The 19,745-nt window shown below is 38.1% G+C and overlaps 1 long non-coding RNA gene across 3 annotated transcripts; it reads left to right on the top strand.

The window, feature by feature from the left end:
• Positions 1 to 11,068: 11,068 nt before the first annotated feature.
• Positions 11,069 to 12,639, top strand: LOC110891244. 3 transcript variants are annotated; one of them, XR_002565194.2, is made up of 4 exons: positions 11,069 to 11,427; positions 11,585 to 11,694; positions 11,757 to 12,277; positions 12,386 to 12,639. It is a non-coding gene; the product is annotated as an uncharacterized LOC110891244 (long non-coding RNA). The 3 variants fall into 3 exon arrangements; XR_002565191.2 differs by having other exon boundaries at positions 11,069 to 11,694; XR_002565193.2 differs by lacking the exon at positions 11,585 to 11,694 and having other exon boundaries at positions 11,070 to 11,427.
• Positions 12,640 to 19,745: the final 7,106 nt, after the last annotated feature.

Below are 19,745 nucleotides of genomic sequence, written 5' to 3'. Positions count from 1 at the left end.
TTGTCAACTATTTTTATTTTCTGGTCTTGCCTTTGTTGAGTTTACTTTGTCTTTATGTTTTTTACACTTTAAAGGGTTCAGTGCTGCAGACACTTTACCTTAGTGTTTATTAACAACGAGACGTAGTATCTATCCTTTTCATTATTTCTTTGTAATTTATTTGATTTCGTAAGTCTATTTGTTGATTATGTTTCTAAGACTTAAGGAACGATTGGTGTAGGCTGTTCAAACCTGTCTATGAGACATTATTGTTTTTTCTTAATAAATCTCATGGAGTTGTATTGATTTAGGAACTCACCCCTTATATAGGCTCATTCAACCCTTGAACCTATTGAGCGATATGGCCTGGGAGCTCATCCCCTTACATGGCCCTTGCCATGGAGTTTTTTGCTAGGTTCTCAACCTGATATTATGATAGAAAGACAAGTTTGATAAATCAACTTCATTCATTCAAGCAGTATCTGCTTTTACAAAAGGTTTTCGTTTTGATACAAACCAAACTTTTTTAAACATAGAACTTTCTCAGGGTTTTTCCGTTCCAATGCCTTGGAAGCCTTTTGCCTTCTGGGTCTGCTAGCTTGTAGGATCCGCCCTTGTGTGCTTCTAGGATGGTATATGGACCTTCCCATTTTGGGCCCAGCTTCCCTTGATTTTCCTTTTTGCTAGCTTCGTTGTTTCTGAGGACTAGATCCCCTGGCTTGAATCGTTCACTCTTAACCTTCTTGTTGTAGTAGGCTTCCATCTTTTGTTTATACTTGGCTTCTTGTATTGCCGCTTGATCTCGGGCTTCCTCTAGGAGTTGTAAATTCAACATGGTCTCTTGTTGATTTACTTCGGGATCCATGTTGACAATTCGTTGGGTTACAACTCCTATTTCAGCGGGGATTACGGCCTCGGATCCAAATACCAAGCTGTAAGGTGTTTTCTTGTGACTTGCTTTTTCGGTTGTTCTAATTGCCCATAAAACGCTAGGCAATTCTTCGAGCCAATTGCTTTCATACCTCCCCAATCTTGTTTTGATGCCTTCCACGATGCTTCTGTTGGTCCTTTCGACCTGGCCGTTTGACTGTGGGTAAGCCACTGAGCTAAAAATCTGGTTGATCCTGTATTCCTTGCACCAAAGGCTGAAAGGTTTCTCGGCAAATTGCTTTCCATTATCGGTGACAATTACGCCCGGCAAACCATAGCGGCAGATGATATTTTCCCAAACGAAGTCTATGACTTGTTTTCCTGTGATCTTGGCAAGGGGTTTAACCTCCGGCCACTTGCTGAAGTAGTCAATTGCTACTAATAAGAACTTCACTCCCCCTTTGCTTGGAGGGAATGGCCCAACGATGTCCATTCCCCATTTATGGAATGGCCATGCCGGGGTTATTGGGACCAAGTCATGTTTGGGGTTTCTTGGGATTGGGGCATGAATTTGACAGGCATCACATTTCTTCAACTGTTCCACGGTGTCACGATGCATCGACGGCCAGAAGTATCCAAGGTTCATGAGCTTTGCAACCACCGACCTAGCTCCAAAATGAGCTCCACATATTCCTTCATGCACTCCCTTAATCAAATACTTTCTTTGTTCAGGACCCACACATCTTAGCAAGGGTGCAAGGTAACCTTTTTTATAGAGGGTTTCTCCTTGCAACACATATTGCCTTGCTTTGATTTTAACCCTTTCGGCTTCTGTTTGATCATTGGGTAGTTCATTATTTTGGAGGAATTTTTTGATGGGAGTCATCCAATTTGGATCCTCCTCGATGACTACATCTTGTACTTCCAGTTCATCAATCGACCGGGCCTTTAACACTTCAACCAACACCTTTTTCGTGAGGTGGGCAAATGTGAGGGATGCCAATTTGCTCAAGGCATCGGCCTTTTTGTTTTGGGACCTTGGAATTTGTTTAATGCTGCATGTCTGGAAGGTGTTCATTAACTCCTTGGATTTTTCTTTGTACCTTCTCATGTTGGGCTCTTTGGCGACATAGCTGTCGTTAATTTGGCTTGATACTAGTAATGAATCTGTGAACACTTCAAGCTTCTGGACTTTCATTTCTTTGGCCAGTCGTAGACCAGCGATCAATGCCTCGTATTCAGCCTCGTTATTGGTGGTCTGAAAATTAAAACGGAGAGCATATGTGAATTCTAGCCCCTCAGGGTTGATTAGGACTAAACCAACTCCTGACCCTTCAACGCTTGAAGCCCCATCAGTGAATAATTTCCAGGCTTCAGGGTTGGAGGGTTCAGCGGTTGTGGTGTTTACTTCTTCAATTGTTTGGTTTGGGACTTCAACCAGGAAGTCGGTCAGGACCTGAGCTTTAATGGCTTTTCGTGGGACATAGGTGATATTATGTTCACCTAGTTCCACTGCCCATTTTGCTAGCCTCCCCGAATTCTCAGGTTTTTCAAGCACATTCTTGACAGGTTGGTCAGTGACCACTTGTATAGGGTGTGCTTGGAAGTATCTCCTAAGCCTTCTGGCTGTTTGAACCAGGGCTAGAGCAAGTTTTTCGAGGGGAGGGTATTTGGTTTCAGCTAGTTTTAGAGTTTTGCTGAAAAAATAAATGGGTACCTGAGCCTTGTCTCTTTCAATGGTGAGAACTGCACTGATGGCTTCGTCGGCAATTGAAAGGTACACCGATATGACCTCCCCGGTTTTTGGTGCTGCAATATCTGGTAGGGAAGCTAAGTGCTGCTTCATTTGATTGAAAGCTTCTTCAGCTTCATCGGTCCATCTGAAATCTTTTTTATCTGAGCAGTTCTTGAGCGTTTTGTAGAAGGGTAGAGACCTTTCGGCCAGTTTTGAGGTAAAACGCTTCAAGGCTGCAAGCTTCCCGTTTAAGCTTTCAACCTCCTTCTTGGTCCTTGGTGGTTTAGCTTCAAGGACAGCTTTCACTTTGTTAGGGTTGGCCTTGATACTTTGCTTTCCGACGATGTGACCCAAGAATTTTCCTTCATCGAATCCAAACGAACATTTTTCCGGGTTGAGCTTCATGTTAATCTTTCTAAGGTTCTTGAAAGTTTCTTGGATATCATCAAGCATTTGATATTCGGTCTTGCTCTTAATTACCAAGTCATCGACATATGCCTCCATGTTTCTACCGATTTGGTCTTCAAAGGCCTTATCGACGAGTCGTTGATAGGTGGCACCTGCATTTTTGAGGCCAAAAGGCATCTTTTGATAACAAAAGATACCTTTGTCCGTGTGAAAAGCTGTCTTTTCTTCATCCTCCTTCTTCATGAGGATTTGGTGATAACCTTTGTATGCATCAAGAAAGCATTTAAACGAATATCCCGTGAGGGAATCGACTTTGAGATCGATTTCCGGCAGCGGGTAACAATCTTTGGGACACGCCTTGTTAAGATCTTTAAAATCTATACACATTCTCCAAGAGTTGTCGGGTTTTTTGACCATAACAGGGTTTGCAATCCATGATTGGTACTTGACTTCCCGGAGAATTCCTGCTGATACAAGCTTTTCAACCTCTTGGCAAGCTGCCAGGCTTCTCTCGGGTGCCAGGCTTCTTTTCTTTTGGACCACCGGTTTGACATTCGGTGGTATTCTTAACTCGTGTTCAGCAATGTTTCGGGGGATCCCAGTCATATCTTCAGGACACCAAGCGAACACATCACTGTGATGTTTCAGTAGCTTTTCAAGGTACGAAAGAGTCTCCTGGGAAAGGTTGGGGTTGACCCTTATTCGTTGCTCAGGGTATTTAGGGTTTATGACTAACCCTTGTTTATCCTTTTCACCGTTTGAACTTTCACCCTCGATCATGTAAGCTTCCTGAGAGGGTTGAAGGGTTGCTATCCCTCTTTCAGTAGGGAATTTGACTGTGCCATGGCCGATGGACACTGCCATGTAAAATGCACATTGTCCGGGCCTCCCTATGATTACGTCATAGTTTGAAGGGATGTTGATAACCACAAAGGTTAGTGATCGGGTTCTTTCTTTCGATCCCTCGCTGAAACGAACATCAAGGGTTATCTGCCCCAAAGGCTTCAGGGTTATATCGGCGATACCTTTTATGGTGGTTCCGGAAGGTTGAAGCCTTGAACGTTCCTCGTCGCTTAAACGGTTGAAGAATTTCTTGAACATGATTTCAGTGGCTGCTCCCGCGTCTATGTATGCTTTACATGTTTGTAGTGTACCCACGGTGGCTTCAACCACAAGGGGACTGGGAAGTGGGTCCTTCCTCGTTGGGGGAAAACAGACACACTGAAGCTCCCAGGCTTCCAACCGCTGCTTCTTGTGAGGAACCTTTTCATCAGAATACACCATGTTTACTTCCTTTCCTTTGCCTTCAGCCATCTTGTCTCGAACCCCTTTTACCAAATGGGCGAGCTCTCCTGACTTAACAGCCTCTTTAATTCTCTTTTTTAGTTGGAAGCAATCGTTGGTGTGATGTCCCTTTTCTTCATGGAACTCACAGAATTGTGTGGAGTTCTCATTTTTTCTGCTTTTGGGGAGAGGCCTGGGAGGTCTAAAGTTTTGTTTGACTTCTTCCGTAGCCAGGATTTCTTGAGGGGTTTTGGTGAGGGGAGTGAAACTCATGCCTTTATCTCTGCCTGAAGGGTTTCGACCTTCAACCCTTCGAGGGTCTGAACCCTTTGGGCGCCTGTCGTAAGAGTTGAAGTTTCCTCTCTTTCTGGCTGGGCTGTTGCTTCGCCAGCCAGACCCTCTTTTCCTTTGTTCCTTGATATATACAGCCTCCTCTCCCCGAATGTGAGCTTCGGCCCTTTCAAGGGCTTCCTCCAAGGTTTTGGGCAGAGATTTGTTGAAATCTTGTGTGAGGTATTTAGAGGTTATGGCGTTCATAAAGCCGGCCACTCTCATTTTCTCGTCAGCCCCTACATAGGTCAGTCCTTCTTTCTTGTATCGTTTGATGAATGCTCGAAGACTTTCATCGTCGCGTTGTTTTATTTGGAAGATTACTGTTGCGTCCTTGACGTATCGCCTTTGTTGGGAGAAGTTTGCCAGAAAACCCCTGCTGAGATCATCAAAGCTTCGAATGCTTTGAGCAGGTAGGTCGTTGAACCAGATCCTGGCGGATCCAACAAGAGTCTGCATGAACATTAGGCAACATTCAGCATTTGACCATTTTTCTATTCGAGCAGCACCAGTGAAGATCTGGAGGTGATCCTCGGGATCTTCAGTCCCATCATACGTTCTGATGTGGGCTGGCATCTTGATTTTTGATTGAAAATCATAATCGGCTATCTGCCTTGAGAAGCATGAAAGGTTGCTTGGCTTATAGGGTTTAGCCAGGTCTTCTTCAGGTCTTGTATCCATATTGTGACTATTGCCATGATTCCCCTGAGTGGCTAACACTTGATTAATGAAGTGTTGCCATGGGAAGTTGGCCATCATCTGGGACATCATGTTGGGTATGAGGTTGAAACCCTGAAGGCTTCCTGGACTAACCGAGCAGTTTACCCCGAGAGGGGTGCTAGCAACAGCACTTCGTGCTAAAGGGAGCACGGACAGAGCTTGCTCCCATGTGGTTGTTAAAGAAGCTGGATAGCTTGTCACCAGGGACTGTAAGAGCTGGTCAAGCGTTAGCTCATGTCCCAGAGGAGTGCCACTAGTAATTGGTTGGGAAGAGAAAATGGGATGAACCGTTGGATTTGTCATAGTGGATAGATAAGGATGAGGGTTTGAAGGGTTGCTAGGACCAGCCTCACTTCTTGTGGCAAAAGGAGGTTGGGGTGGTCCGGGAGACAGCGTTGGCTCAGGTTCGTCATAATCTAAACGAATCCTTACCCCCTTTTCCCTTTCTTTACTCACATGCTGGTTAAGAAGTGACCTTAACTCGAGGAAGTTATTAGCGACCCCCTCGGGGGTAAGTTCAACACGCGCTGGGGTGTCTGACACACCGACGTTGGGAGACGGAGCCCCGGATCTGGATGGGGTTGGTGTGTTGAAGGTAAGGAACTCGGGTGTACTCCCCGGAGTCGAAAACGGTGTTGTTATAGCCGTATGAGCTTGACCACCACCCGGGGTAGAAGTCTTAGGGATCTGGTTCACTTCTCCCGGGGATCCACTTTCTGACATGGTGATTTCGAGTGAAGAGAGCTACACTACTAGGTCTTTTTGAGAAGAAATAGTGGCGTAGCCCCACGGTGGGCGCCAACTTGTTGATGCAACAAACACTAGACCGAGAATGGTAGCTGAGTTGGTTAGGCAAAAAGGCTGAAGGGTTCAGTTTTGGCTAACGCAGGTCGCGGGGTCCCCCCACGTTTTGCAAAACGTGGAAGGAGGTTCACTAGTATGTAGTTGTTGTTTGCTTTGAGGTTCTTTCTCCGAGACAAGCTCGAATCCAGAAATGAAAGCAAACAGAATGTATGTGGTGAATATGACGAGGAGTAACTTGGAAGCAAGTACTCTTATGAATGACCAGAGATGAAGGAATCTTTCTCTGGTTTGGAATGTCTTTTTGAAGTGAAAGAGCTGTCTTCTTATAGGGGAAGACATCTCCTTAAATGGCATGTACAAGACTAGTGGAACCTGTTTGCAGTGGAGGGTTTCCCCTTTTGGGGTTGAAGGCTTTGGACCCCTGGGTAATAGCATGTATTGCAGACCTGCTCTGTTTTTTGCGAGCGTGGGTTGGTGGACTGAGCTCGGATGTGATTGATTACTGTTCCCTTCTCGCTTTTCCCACTTCACAGCTTTTTAACCATTGAACCGTTTAACCTTTTAAGCACTTATATGTTTGGTTACTTTATTTGGTCTTGGGCTACCCCGTCATCATGCATAATTAACCATCATACACAACTCCCTTTCTTTGTGTAGTTATTGAAGCAAGCTCAGTTTTTGCAATTATTGTCAAAGGAAGAGTCTTAGTTTTTTGAGTTTTGCTATCTCAACGTATTTGATGAGTTCGTAGCAAGATTTTTTTTAAATGCATTTACTTGTTTCTATGAATACTTGTGTTGAAGGAAATGCTAACTACACAAATATTCCACTTGGTAGCTTCATATGCTTTTTTTAAAGAAGGTTTTTAAGTTTAAATCTTAACAACTGCGTAGTTTAGAACTATTTATATAAAATAGAGTAGCAGTAATAATTGCCGTTTTTTATGAAAATTAAATCAACGCACACTCGCCACTCGAGAATCAAGAGGAAAAGATTTATGAAGGCGTGAAATTAAAATAACTGGCAAAATGAAATTAGCAATTTACCCATTATAAATTAGCAACATTTTATTTAGGGTGGTTTTCAAAAAAATAAAATAATTGATATTACACTTTTAACCCAAAAGCTTTCTATATTTGCTAATATAACATCAAAACTTTTTTAGTTTCAACTTTGGTACCGAATACTTTTCATATTTTGCAAAATTTTTGTTTTACGTTTTGTTCTAAATTTTGCAAGTTAACACGGCGCAATGTTCGTGTGTGGTTCAATGTTTTTACGTTTTGTTTTACGCTTCGTTCTTAATTTTGTGAGTTAACATGACGCAACGTGTGTGTGTGATTAAATGTTTTTATGTCGTCATTTTTTCCCGTTTGATAGATTCATCGCAACGCGCGGGTCCTAAATCGATTTAGTTATTATTTTCTATGTTTTACATGTCGGTCTAATTTTTCCGCATTAACACGTCGCAACTTCAGTGTTTGTGGTCATTGACAGTGTTGTCGCATTGATACTATTTGTCATGGTTTTACGCCCCCACCGGAACGCGGGGGGCTTAATACTAGTTTAAATACAAATAAAGAAAAAATGGGCCATGAAACTAAACTAAACCAATGTGGATTATTTAAGTGCTTGATCATGGGTTTTGTCGGGCTGAAGTTGAAGTATAACGTGGCCCATCAATGGTGTTAAAAAGGTAAAACGGTGTTAGACTATCCACTATTACAACCCAACCCAACCCAATCTTTCATTAAAATACTAATTTCTCTCTCTTCCACCTATACAACCCAACCCAATTCAATTTTTCACTCACAATCACAACCCAACCTAAACTAATATTTTATTAAATAAAAATGATTTATAGTTATTGTTTACAAGGAAAAAGACAAAAAAAAAAAAAACAATTAAATATTAATATAAGTGGTTGCAACCTTGGGTTGTATACACAACCTGGTTGTGAGAAATAATAAGTTATTAAATTAAAAAATTGCTTGTTTTTTTTGTCTTATTATCCACATGGCAACCGTTTGGGAAGTTTGGTCACCATAGTGGATAGTCTTAGTATTTTCTTGTTTTATTTATATTTGGGGTAGTGTTCTAGTGGTACCTGGATAAGTTTTTACAGAGGAGGTCGTCGGTTGGAGTCTTATTCGTGACAAAATGTCATGCATGGACGGTGGATGTCAGGTGTTAGTATTTTCTTGGTTTACTTCAATTTATTATTATTGTTTTATCATAATGGGTCTTCGGGTGCTGCTGGGTCTCCAACGCTGTTTGCAATCGCAAACATGGATTCTCCTTTTTTCTATGGGTGTAACTGGGTAGCCGGACTTTGGTGAAAGTTAAAAAAAAATGTAGATTAATAAGGTTAATTACTATGAAGGATAACCATCATCTGGATAATAATTCAAATATTTATCCTGCTTTATTATCTCGAATTCTCATGTACCATTTCATGTAATTTTGCTATTTTTTAAATAGAAACAATACGTTTATTTTTCCTACTATTGTAAATTATAAAAAAAATTCAAGATTTACAGTAGTAATGTTATTATTGTAGGATAATTATAATTAATTACTCTACAATTTTGTAGTGTAATTATAATTACTCTACAAAGTTGTATAATTACTCTATTAGTGTAAAATTATGATTTTTTAGGATTATGAGACTAAAATACATGCTTAATAATTAGGGAAGGAAATTCAAAAAAAAAAAAAAAAAAATCTCTCCTTCAATTGTTACGTTAAGGGTACTTTGTATGACAAACCCATTATTTATACTTTATATAAAAGATTAAAAGGAGAATTAGCGCTGACATCACAATGCTGACGTGACAATCAGATAGGCTGTCCAACAATGCCTATCTGATGTCATTATTGCATCATAAATATTAATATTTCAATTTTTTAATCAATATTTAATCTATTTAAAATACAAAAAAATAATCTATAATAATCTCTAATAAAGCGAGTGTTTCAAATTTTGAATTCTTTTACTCATCCCAATACTCATTCTTTCATTATAAATGTAGAAAGAGAGAGAATTCATATCTACGTTTTCTTTTTTGTAAGAGCATTCACATCCATTTCATCATATTTTCATCTTAAATTACAGTAAAAAACACTACATTTTTCCTCTCCTTTTCAATTAAATAATAGAGAAAAATGCCTGGATAGTCCCTGTGGTTTTACCTTTTTTCACCTATAGTCCCTATCTTTCTAAAACTACTTGAATAGTCCCCAAGGTTTCAAGTTTTGTTCTCGGATAGTCCCTGGCTCTAACTTCAGTTACTTTTCTCCATTAAGTGGTTGTTAAGAGGGTGTGAAATGACAAAAATACCCTTTCCTTAAAAGGCGAAACCACAGGGACTATCCGGGCATTTTTCTCTTTTTATTTATAAAACCCCACCACCACACTTCATCTTCAACCTCCACCCACCATCACCCTCCTCCACCCTCCACCACCACCATCCGCCACTCAACAACAGACACACCACCCACTCCCGATCTAATCCAACAAGCTTGCAAAGCCACCAGGTACCAACAACTATGCGAATCTTCTAACCCAATACCCTAACAAAACCCCAATCCAAATCATCCAATCAGCATTAACCGTTTCATACAACACCCTCCTTGAAGCTCAGTCAATGGCTGCACAGTGGCTCCGGTCACACACACCCACCTGCAAACCCCCACCCCTCACTTAAAACCCTACCTACAAACACACCAATCGCACAACACCCTCATCCTCCCTCTCGATCTCTCTCGGCTCCGGCCGTTTATCTGTCGGAGATGATGATGATGATTATTACTGAAGATGATCGTGCTTGCCATTGATTGGAGATGATGATCTTGAATCTTAACCAAGCATACCTTGAATCTGATTCGAGCATTCACCAAATCTGAACCGGAACAGGGATTACCCGACTGAGTTGAACCAAGACTGAATGACAACAACCAGCACCTCCACCGCGGCTTGCCGTCACCGTCTTCCACTGCCGCCGCCACTCACGGCGGCGCTGCCGTTGCCGCCGCCGCTGCCACCACCCTACTTTCTCTCGCAGCGTCTCCTTCTCTACCTCGTCTTTCTCTCTTTCTCTCATTTCTCGTCGTCGGAACCTCACACCACCGCAGCAGGCATCAAGAAGGGGGTGTGTCGTCGGAACATACTACCGCCGCCGCCTTGATTCGCCGGAGTAGAAAGGAGCAGGGGGGTACTTGAGTTGTTGGCTGGCTTGAGAGAGGAGGTGAGGGTGTGCTGTGTTGTGATTGAGAGAAGAGTTGGAGAGTTAAGGGTTTTCTAATGTTGAAGAAGAAAGTGAGGTTCTGTGTGTGTATACTGATATGTTGCAAAGAAGGGAATTAGGAGAGAAGAGATGATGTGTGGCCGTGGATTTTAGGATAGGGTTTTATAGAGATCTTGTGAAATCTTGACTGTGGCGGTGACGGTGGAGGGTGGAGGAGAGTGATGGTGGGTGGAGGTTGAAGATGAAGTGTGGTGGTGGGGTTTTATAAATAAAAAGAGAAAAATGCCCGGATAGTCCCTGTGGTTTCGCCTTTTAAGGAAAGGGTATTTTTGTCATTTCACACCCTCTTAACAACCACTTAACAGAGAAAAGTAACTGAAGTTAGAGCCAGGGACTATCCGAGAACAAAACTTGAAACCTTGGGGACTATTCAAGTAGTTTTAGAAAGATAGGGACTATAGGTGAAAAAAGGTGAAACCACAGGGACTATCCGGGCATTTTTCTCTAAATAATATTTTTTATACCTTTATCATTACCTTTTCTATCTTCTCTACTCACAAGCACTTTCAAAATATACTAAAAAAATTATAGGGGTGAACAATGTACCCAAATTATAGGGGTGAACAATGTCCCCAAAATATACAGATGAATAGTAACATTTTCTCTCTCATTCACTCACAACCACTTTTTATACTCTTTATATCATAAAAACTCTACACACATAATTTGATGGCATGGATGTGAATGCTCTAAACCCTAGCCTCCTCTCCTTCAAATTACTAATGTGAATTCTGGTCACCATACTTCAAATAAAGAGTAAGAAGAAGTTAGGGCTTACTTGAGATGAAGAAATACGAACGATGTAGATGACGTTATCGGAAGAAGCGAAAAAGAACCGATTATGTTCGATGTTGAAAGCGGTGCAACGAATCTGTTCGATGTCGAAAGCGGTGCAATGTCGTAAGCATCGGAGAAGTGGATTTTGAAGCTGATTGTATGAAGGATGATGGAAACCCTAGGGCAACTTCTATACATCGACTGTAGAAGAATGTGAGATTAACTTTCCTAATCTCACTGAAGTAGATTAGGTTTTAATGATTATTGATGTGAAATAGTTGGTTTTTATCTTTTTAGATTAATTTTCTTGGTTTGTAACTTGTGTTTTTTAATATTGCGCCTAACAATAGTCGGGTTTTGCTTATAAAAGCTCTTGCCTAGTTCAAGGCTCACTCTTTGTACCATGTTTGCTGATCTTTTGGACTGGAATTTTACAAGATTGTAAAGTTGGAGGTCCTTTTGTATGTTGTTGTAGACGAGGTAATATTTTATTGTTGGAATAAAGTGTTTCTTATTTCACTTAACTATATGTATAACTGCAGAATGGGCAGCTTCCAAAAGTTTCCTTTAGGCCACGAGTGCTAGTAACATGGTCAATGGGATTCTTAGGAAGATCAAGGTGAAAGAAACCACTGGGATTTCTGCATGGATAGTAACGACAAGTATGGTTGTACCATGCATAGTTGACAATCCCTTTTCTGTTCTTTCTTTTGTTGTGATTTATATTTAGTTTTTCAATGGGTTGCATTTGGAATCGGATCGATTAATGACATGATCTATCCTGACTTATTGCCTGACTTCCTACTTATATCAAATGTACCATATATGCAGGATGTTAAAATGCTGATTGAAGACATAGGGGAGCTGAAACCTACTATTTTCTGTGTTATTCCTCGAGTTCTGGAAAGAATTTATTCAGGGATTTTTCTGTTAGTCACAAGGTTCTTTTGTATGATACTCATGTTATTGTTAGTAACCGTTTCCATTCTTTGTTAGGTTTACAACAGGAAATTTCTGCTGGCGGTTTTATCAAACGCAACTTATTTAATCTGGCTTGTTCATAGTAAGCATTTGTATAATACATGACATAAGATTAAACATCATTTTCTTTTCTTTTTTTAGTTTTGTTTCCAGTCTTATTCATTTGAATTTGCGTGTTGAACTTGTGCAGCAAGTTACGTAATATGAACGCAGGGATAGAACATTCAAAGGCATCTCCTCTTAGTGATAAAATTGTCTTTAGCCAGGTTATAGATAATCAACTGGATGTAAGTGATTTTGATGAATTTTGTAGTGATTTGGATTGTTTGATCATGTTTTTAGGGTTTGATCCGATTCGATTTCGAGTTGTAAGCATGCTGTTTGATTCGATTTCGAGTTTCAATTTGGTACTTTTGATGAATTTGAAGGCATAGAGTTTGTTTATGTTGATTTATGTTTTTTGTATGGTTTTTTTTTTTGTTAATAAGAGTTTTTTAATTTATAAAATCAGAATCAACTTTCATATTCAATACAATTATATGAATTTACATCGAGATAATTGGTAAACGGGCAACAAGCTGCGCCGCTACCCCTTTTTGAATAGCAAAACTAAGTCTTTTAAAAACTACGTCAATAGATCTCGGGGTCATAATTACTATGCATGACCCTTTGAACTCGACTAAGTAGGTCCACGACCTCTGGTGTCAGAAAACCAAAAGTATCAAAAGTAAATGGGATAAACACGTGCTGGTTGTCAAGGCACACTTTCTCGTTTTTGGTCACTTTACACGAAGCAGCCTTTAAAGCAGCCTGACCCACCGTGAATGCACTACCCCCTAAGCCCACAAGCGGGGAAACCTCTGTTAGATCCACACATGCATGTTTTCCTCCTACCCATCCAAAGACCAGAATGTCGGCTCGTCGAATGGTAGATCTCCCTTCCAACGGGTAAGTTAAGAAATTAACGGGTGCCTCCTTCTTTGTAGAAATACCAGCACGCCTGAATTGATTGATTTTGTTCTGAAAATGATGAGTTTTGTTAATCTTACAAGGTTTGACCTAAATCGATTGGTTTATGGAAGAAGTACCAAAGAGATAGAAGCAGTCTATCTTCTAATTTGTATAACAGGTGATGATGCCCGATTAAGTTTATTTTATGTTTTTTGTTTGGTATTATTTACGTAGAAGTTAATAGAATGTTGAGATTTTTAGTTGAAGCATATCGCAATAGTCTGTGTATTGGGACATGGTTTAGGGATATGGATATCTAACGATCCTCTGTTAATTATGATGGTTCGATTGAGAACTATAGAGGGCAGAGGGATGTTAATCCGAACATTCCAGCGATTAATGCAACCTATTATTGTACAAATTTTCAGGCCTTTGATTTGGCAACTTGTAAGTTCATCTCATATGTCTAAATTCATATGTTGAATCACCAATGATAGGACAGTTTCATGCTGAATTTCAGGTGAAACTTTAGCCGCCATCTTCGCAGCCGACTTAGTTCAGATGTCGGGACTTAATTATCATCAAAATGTGTGTCTGAATCAGAAGTCGTGTCTGAGAAATGATTACAACCGTTTGCATAGTCAACCTTATTTTTAGGTAAACTGACCCTTTTAACCTCTGTTGCCTGATCTCTTTTGACCTCTGTTGACTAGCCCTTTTAACCTCTGTTGACTGACCCCCTTTTAACCTCTGTTGACTAACCCTTTTAACCTTTGTTGACTAACCCCCTTTTAACCTCTGTTGATTAACCCGTTCTAACCTCTGTTGACCATTAGTTCGTATAAGAGGTTTGACCAGGTAAGCAAAAATATTACTGCAAGTATGGTTGTTTATATGAAGTCGTGTATGTGTTTGAGTGCGTGCATTTTCTCGCATGATCGAACGCCTTGATGTGAGAGAAAAAAATAGACAAGATGACAATCATCATGATTCTTCATCCCGTAATTTAAACGAACGGGTTTCAGATGCAAGGGTAAGTAATCATAATCGAGTTGAGACAGCTGGCGTGAGCGGTACAAGCTAGCGTGTTTTGCTAATGTTTGAGCAATAAAATCTTCTACTGGCACTTGTATTTAAAGGTGAGTGATGTTTTCTGTTATGTCTTTGACTATCTCTCACATGGTCAAACATATATTCTAATTATCGAATTTTTGCAACTTCAAATGACAAAAACACATCCAGGCATTGTTGCCACAACCGGTTTCGTTAAAGCTGATTGTATAATCCTGATATGTTAGTATTTTATTTTCTTGATTTAGTATATCTTTGACTTTTGTAGTCAAACATATTGGTATTCATTTATTATGCTTTGTAACCATTACTTTTTTTTTTTTTTTTGCAGATTGCCGGAAAAGGATCTATGTCGATAAACGTTTACAGTTTGCTTGTAAATGTGTTGGTAATTTAACTAGATTTGGTATCAATCATGATCTTTAGATTATCATAATTTTATTTTTTTATCATATTTAATATCAGACTTTGACTTTTATCATTTAACATACCAACAAAACTTCTGTTGATGTTTGGTTGGACTCTTAAGTGTTACTTTTGTGTTTCATTAATATGATAAAGGCTATCTTTGTTTTGAAACATTAAACACTAGAATAGTCTACTTATTAAACTAACTGATTGTTGCATAAAAAAATGTTCAAGTATGACTGTATGAGTGATGTCATTGCTATAAGCAGAAGCTGTGACGGCCCCAATATTTATATAAGTAGTTAGAAAGTTCCTTTCATGTTTAATATTTATATGAATATATCTACTTATGTATTTAAATTTAAACGAACAAACATAACAAATGTAAATAAACGAACAAAACATGTGTTCATATTCGTTCATTTAATTTAATGAACAAAAAATTGTGTTCATGTTCGTTCGTTTACTAAATAAACTAACTTTTTGTCGAACAACTTCACGGACAGTTCATGAACGTTCGATTCGTTTACAGGCCTAAGATTAAGTCATATGTGAAACAATATGGTGCTATGTGTAACTCAATATTATTGATTTTAAAGACTACCCGTGTTTTTATATGGGTTTTACACTTACTTCTAAAAACTATCAGTGTTTGCACACGAGTTTTTCACTAGTTATTATATAATAGATGAGTTTCTTAGCTACAATACATTTTTGTCCTTTTTTGATTTTTTTTTTCATCTATCATTTTTTGTCTATTTTTTGGTTTTTGTTTTTCTTTTATTAAGTTTCGGCGGACATAGGTAGCCTCCCTTAAATTTTTTTAGTGTATTTCATATGGCAAAATCCCGATCATATCCCTTGAAATTTTGGTTAAACCTCTCGTTCACACCCCTTGAAAATATTTTCTGGGTCTGCCACTGATCGAACCTGGCGTTGTGTATGTAACAAGCGAACCGGTCTAATACTGACCGAACAACGTCATTATCGGAATTCGTATTCGTTTTTATTGTTTTGATCGATGTAAACACATCTCGGTATTCTTTTGGTCGTACCATGACTTTTTTTAGTTTCTCTTTCGTTATCTATATCGAGTGTCGGTATCTTAATGAACTGAGCAAATATCAAACGAATTCCTGCCATTACGTTATTTTTACTATTACGTTTACGTTTCCATTAAAAATTGGGTCGCCCCGTCACAGATCGTGGATGTAACCCGCAAGTTTATATAATAACTTAACTCTACTTGTATAGTAATCATTTTTTTATTATTTTAATATGATTGTTCACGTCATTGTTCATATTTCCTACTACATATACAAAAGCAAGTTAGGGGAATAGTGTCACGCAGCTGTGTGGCACTTCCCTATTCGACCAACCATTTTATTGTTTTATATTCGTTTTAAAATTACGGTTTCATCCTTAATTTAAAATATAATTACGTTTTTGCCCCCACTTCAAAATAAAATTATGTTTTTGTCCCTCGCTCAAAATTACGATTTTGCCTATCCCTAGATTACAATTACATTTTTGGCCCTAGTTCAAAACAAATTTTTGCTCTTGCCCTAAACTAAAAATGACTATTTTGCATTTTCGCCCTGTTTCAAAAATTATGATTTCGCCTTCAGTTTAAATACATATTTTTGCCCGGTTCAAAAAAAAGTATTCTTTTGCCCCCCAATTCAAAATTACAATTTTGCCTTCAATTCAAAATTTTGATTTTGCCTCAGTTCAAATTAAAAATATAGTTTTGTCCCCAGCTTAAAATTACGATTTTGTCGTTAGTGCAAAGTTATATTACGATATTGTCTCTGGTTCAAATTTATGGTATTGCCATCACTTTAACTTTTGGCAAATTACGATTTTACCCAGGTCAACAAATACAACTTTGCCCTCAGTTCAAATTACAGTATTACTATCGTTTTAGTTTTTTTAGCAAAACTATAAAAGTGTTTTTTTAATTGGTTGACTGGATTTAATTTTTTTTCCATGTCAAGGAGCTGCCTAACACTCGCTCATTAATCCTGACAAACTACAGTTTTGCCCTGAGCTCAGAACTACGGTCTTGTCATCGTTTTAGTTTTTTTTTCCTAACAAAACTATAATAGTGTTTTTTTAATTGATTAAGAATTATTCGGCCATCGCCCCGCAACGCGGGCAGGGCATCAACTAGTTAAAATACAAGGACAAATTACTAAAAGATGGCTGATTGGTGCATGTATGTATTTTTCAAATTTAAGAGATGATTTGTAGATATTGAAATATAAGTATAAATCCAGCGGTGGATCTAAAAAATCCTCTTAGGGCAACGTTTAAAAAAGGATAACGAAATTGAAAAACGTCAATTTTTTTTCAAAATTTACACTATCGTCGAAATGCTAAGGGGCGTCAAGAGGCAACAGGGGTTACCACTTGTAAGTTGTAACACCATATATAGGTCCGCCCCTGGATAAATCACTTAAAGTCATTATTACTCGTATAATAATCAAATAGTAATTGTTCATATTATTAAAATATATAAGGACAAGGACAAGCTACTAAAGGTGGCTAACTGGTTCACGTCAATGTTCGTGATAACAGTTTACATGGTGGTTCACATTATGATAAAAGAATTGTTTTTATAAAGAAAGTCATTTCTAAAATATTATTGAATCTTGATTTGTAGACTGTAGTTAACTTTCCAAATTGTCTTTCCAGAGTTTTTTTTTTTTTTTTTTTTTTTTTTTTTTTTTTTTTTCTAAATACGTGATATTTCATTTATACTTGTCAAGTTACATCAAAACAGAAGGTAGACGGACAACAAGCTGCGCCGCCACCCCTTTTTGAATTGCAAACAAAGTTTTTTTATAAATTTCTTACCATTTAATATTATTATGCCAGTTTTCATTTTCTTAAAATTAATCTTGTACGTGTTTTTCATTTATTTTCGAATATTTTTCAAGAAGCTCCACCACCTAAGTGGTCTCAATAGAGGTTGTCCACACACCATGATTTTTTCATTTTGTATATAGGTGTGTTAATCCTGAGTTTCCGTCATGAAATTTTGACACCAACCTTCAATTTTTTTTTTTCTTTTTTGATATTAACCCAAAAAAATAAGGCTTGTGATTTGTTGCTGATTAAAAGTAGAACCCGGAAGATTAAAGCCAAACTATACATATAATTATGGTACTCTTGAACCAACCTATAGATGGATGTGGATATAGATTCCTAAAGCAACCCACGGAGAAAGGACAAGCAAGGGAAAATATGTGAACTGTAACATCTGGCCACTCGTATTATCAAAATTGTCTGTTTTTCCCCTGCTGGGTTTCCTATTCAGAAAAGTTACAGATTTAGCATGTATGTCAAGTTAGTAGATATTCAGGTATGGATGGCAGCTCCCTGGCAGGCGATGAAGGTTACCTGGTTCCCATGATTTTTAGCATTTATGAACAATTTGTTAATTTGGGCTTTATTTGAGGTTGTGACATGTTGTTTGCATATTTTTATTTTATTTCGGTTGCAAATGGTTGATTTTTCTAGTCTAGAACTATGTGTGCTATCAAATACGAACGCCTATGGTATATTTTTATTTTCTTTCGGTTGCAAATGGTATAAATTTTTTATATAAAAGATAATTAACAATTCCTTTTTTATCCTTGGTAGGTTCAATAGGAAATCTATAATATATAGTTTATAAGTATTCAACAATAATTATTCATTATTCAAATTGTGTATTGGTAAGGGTTTGGTTCAATTATTTTGTTATAATTTTTTTATTTGACCTGATGCAAACTGACTTGAACAAAAAGATATAATAAACATGGTGATGGAAAATCAAGCACTGAAAATTTCCGACATGAATTTTTTTTATTTGGTTCAATTATTTTGTTAATATTTTTTTATTTGACTACGACACAATCATCCTCCATAATGAGCTCACACAAACACACATAATGAAAACCCAAAACGCCAAATCTGACTTTACAACAGTCAAAACAAAAATATAATAATAATACCAACTCAAACAACCATATATCTAAACACCACATAAACAATATTTATCTCCGCTAACATACAAATCTAAAATTAAAGTTGGACCATTTACGTGTTGAAACTGTCATGTCATGTATTTCTATACCATTCTAAGGATAAAACTTAACGGGTCAAGTTATTCTACAAATTCTTCTAATTGTAAAAAGTGTAAGAAGGATTTATAGAGTGACAAGTGTCTAATAACCTAAAACTAAACCCACTACATCACCACTAAAAACCTAAACACCCCCCCCCCCACCACCACCCAAAAACCTAAACCCCCCCCCCCCCCCGGGCAAAAAAAAACAAAAAAAAACTATACCTCACAAAAAAACCCCCAAAAAACCTAAACCCCCCCCTACCCCCAACCCCAAAAACCTAAAAAAACCTAACCCCCCCCCCCCCCCCCAAAAAAAAAAAAAAAAAAACCTAAAAATCCTTCTTGTAGTGGGTTAAGGTTTTTTTTGGTGGTGGTGGATGCTTAAGGTTTTTTTTTTTTTTTTTTTTTTTGTAGTGGGTTTTTTTAGGTTATTGGACACTTGTCACTCTATAAATCATTCTTACACTTTTTACAATTAGGATCCTTTGTATTTGATCCTAATCCAAAAATCTTTTCTTTTAATGGTCCTACTTTTTAGACTGATGTTTTATATCTAGGTTATTAATTAATTTTAATAATATTAGTATTTAGGACTCATGCTTTGTGGCGGAACTGTTAATCGAAAAAGTAAACATGTAAAAACGTTGAACCACGGACGCGTGTTAACTTATAAATGTTAGATCAATATGTAAAATTTAGAAATGAATAACTGAGTCGGCTTAGGACCCGCGAGTTGTAATGAAGCCGTTAAACCCCCAAAAAATAGACATATAAACGTTGAACATTACATGCGTGTTCCAATATGTTTACTCGCAAGATTCAGACCGAAACGTAAAACGACAAATCTGTAAAAGATGAAAATTAAAGAGGTTAAAAAATAAAAACTAAAGGGGTTGATATGTATTAAAATGAAAGTTGAGGGGTCAAATACGTAAGAAAAATGAATAGTAAAAATCACTCACAAACCATTTTTTGCTAAATTAAGAATTAAGAATTAAGAATG

The sequence above is a fragment of the Helianthus annuus genome, chromosome 11 (assembly GCF_002127325.2).
Source record: "Helianthus annuus cultivar XRQ/B chromosome 11, HanXRQr2.0-SUNRISE, whole genome shotgun sequence".
Classification (NCBI taxonomy): Eukaryota; Viridiplantae; Streptophyta; class Magnoliopsida; order Asterales; family Asteraceae; genus Helianthus; species Helianthus annuus.
This window is presented reverse-complemented; position numbering and strand designations above follow the sequence as displayed.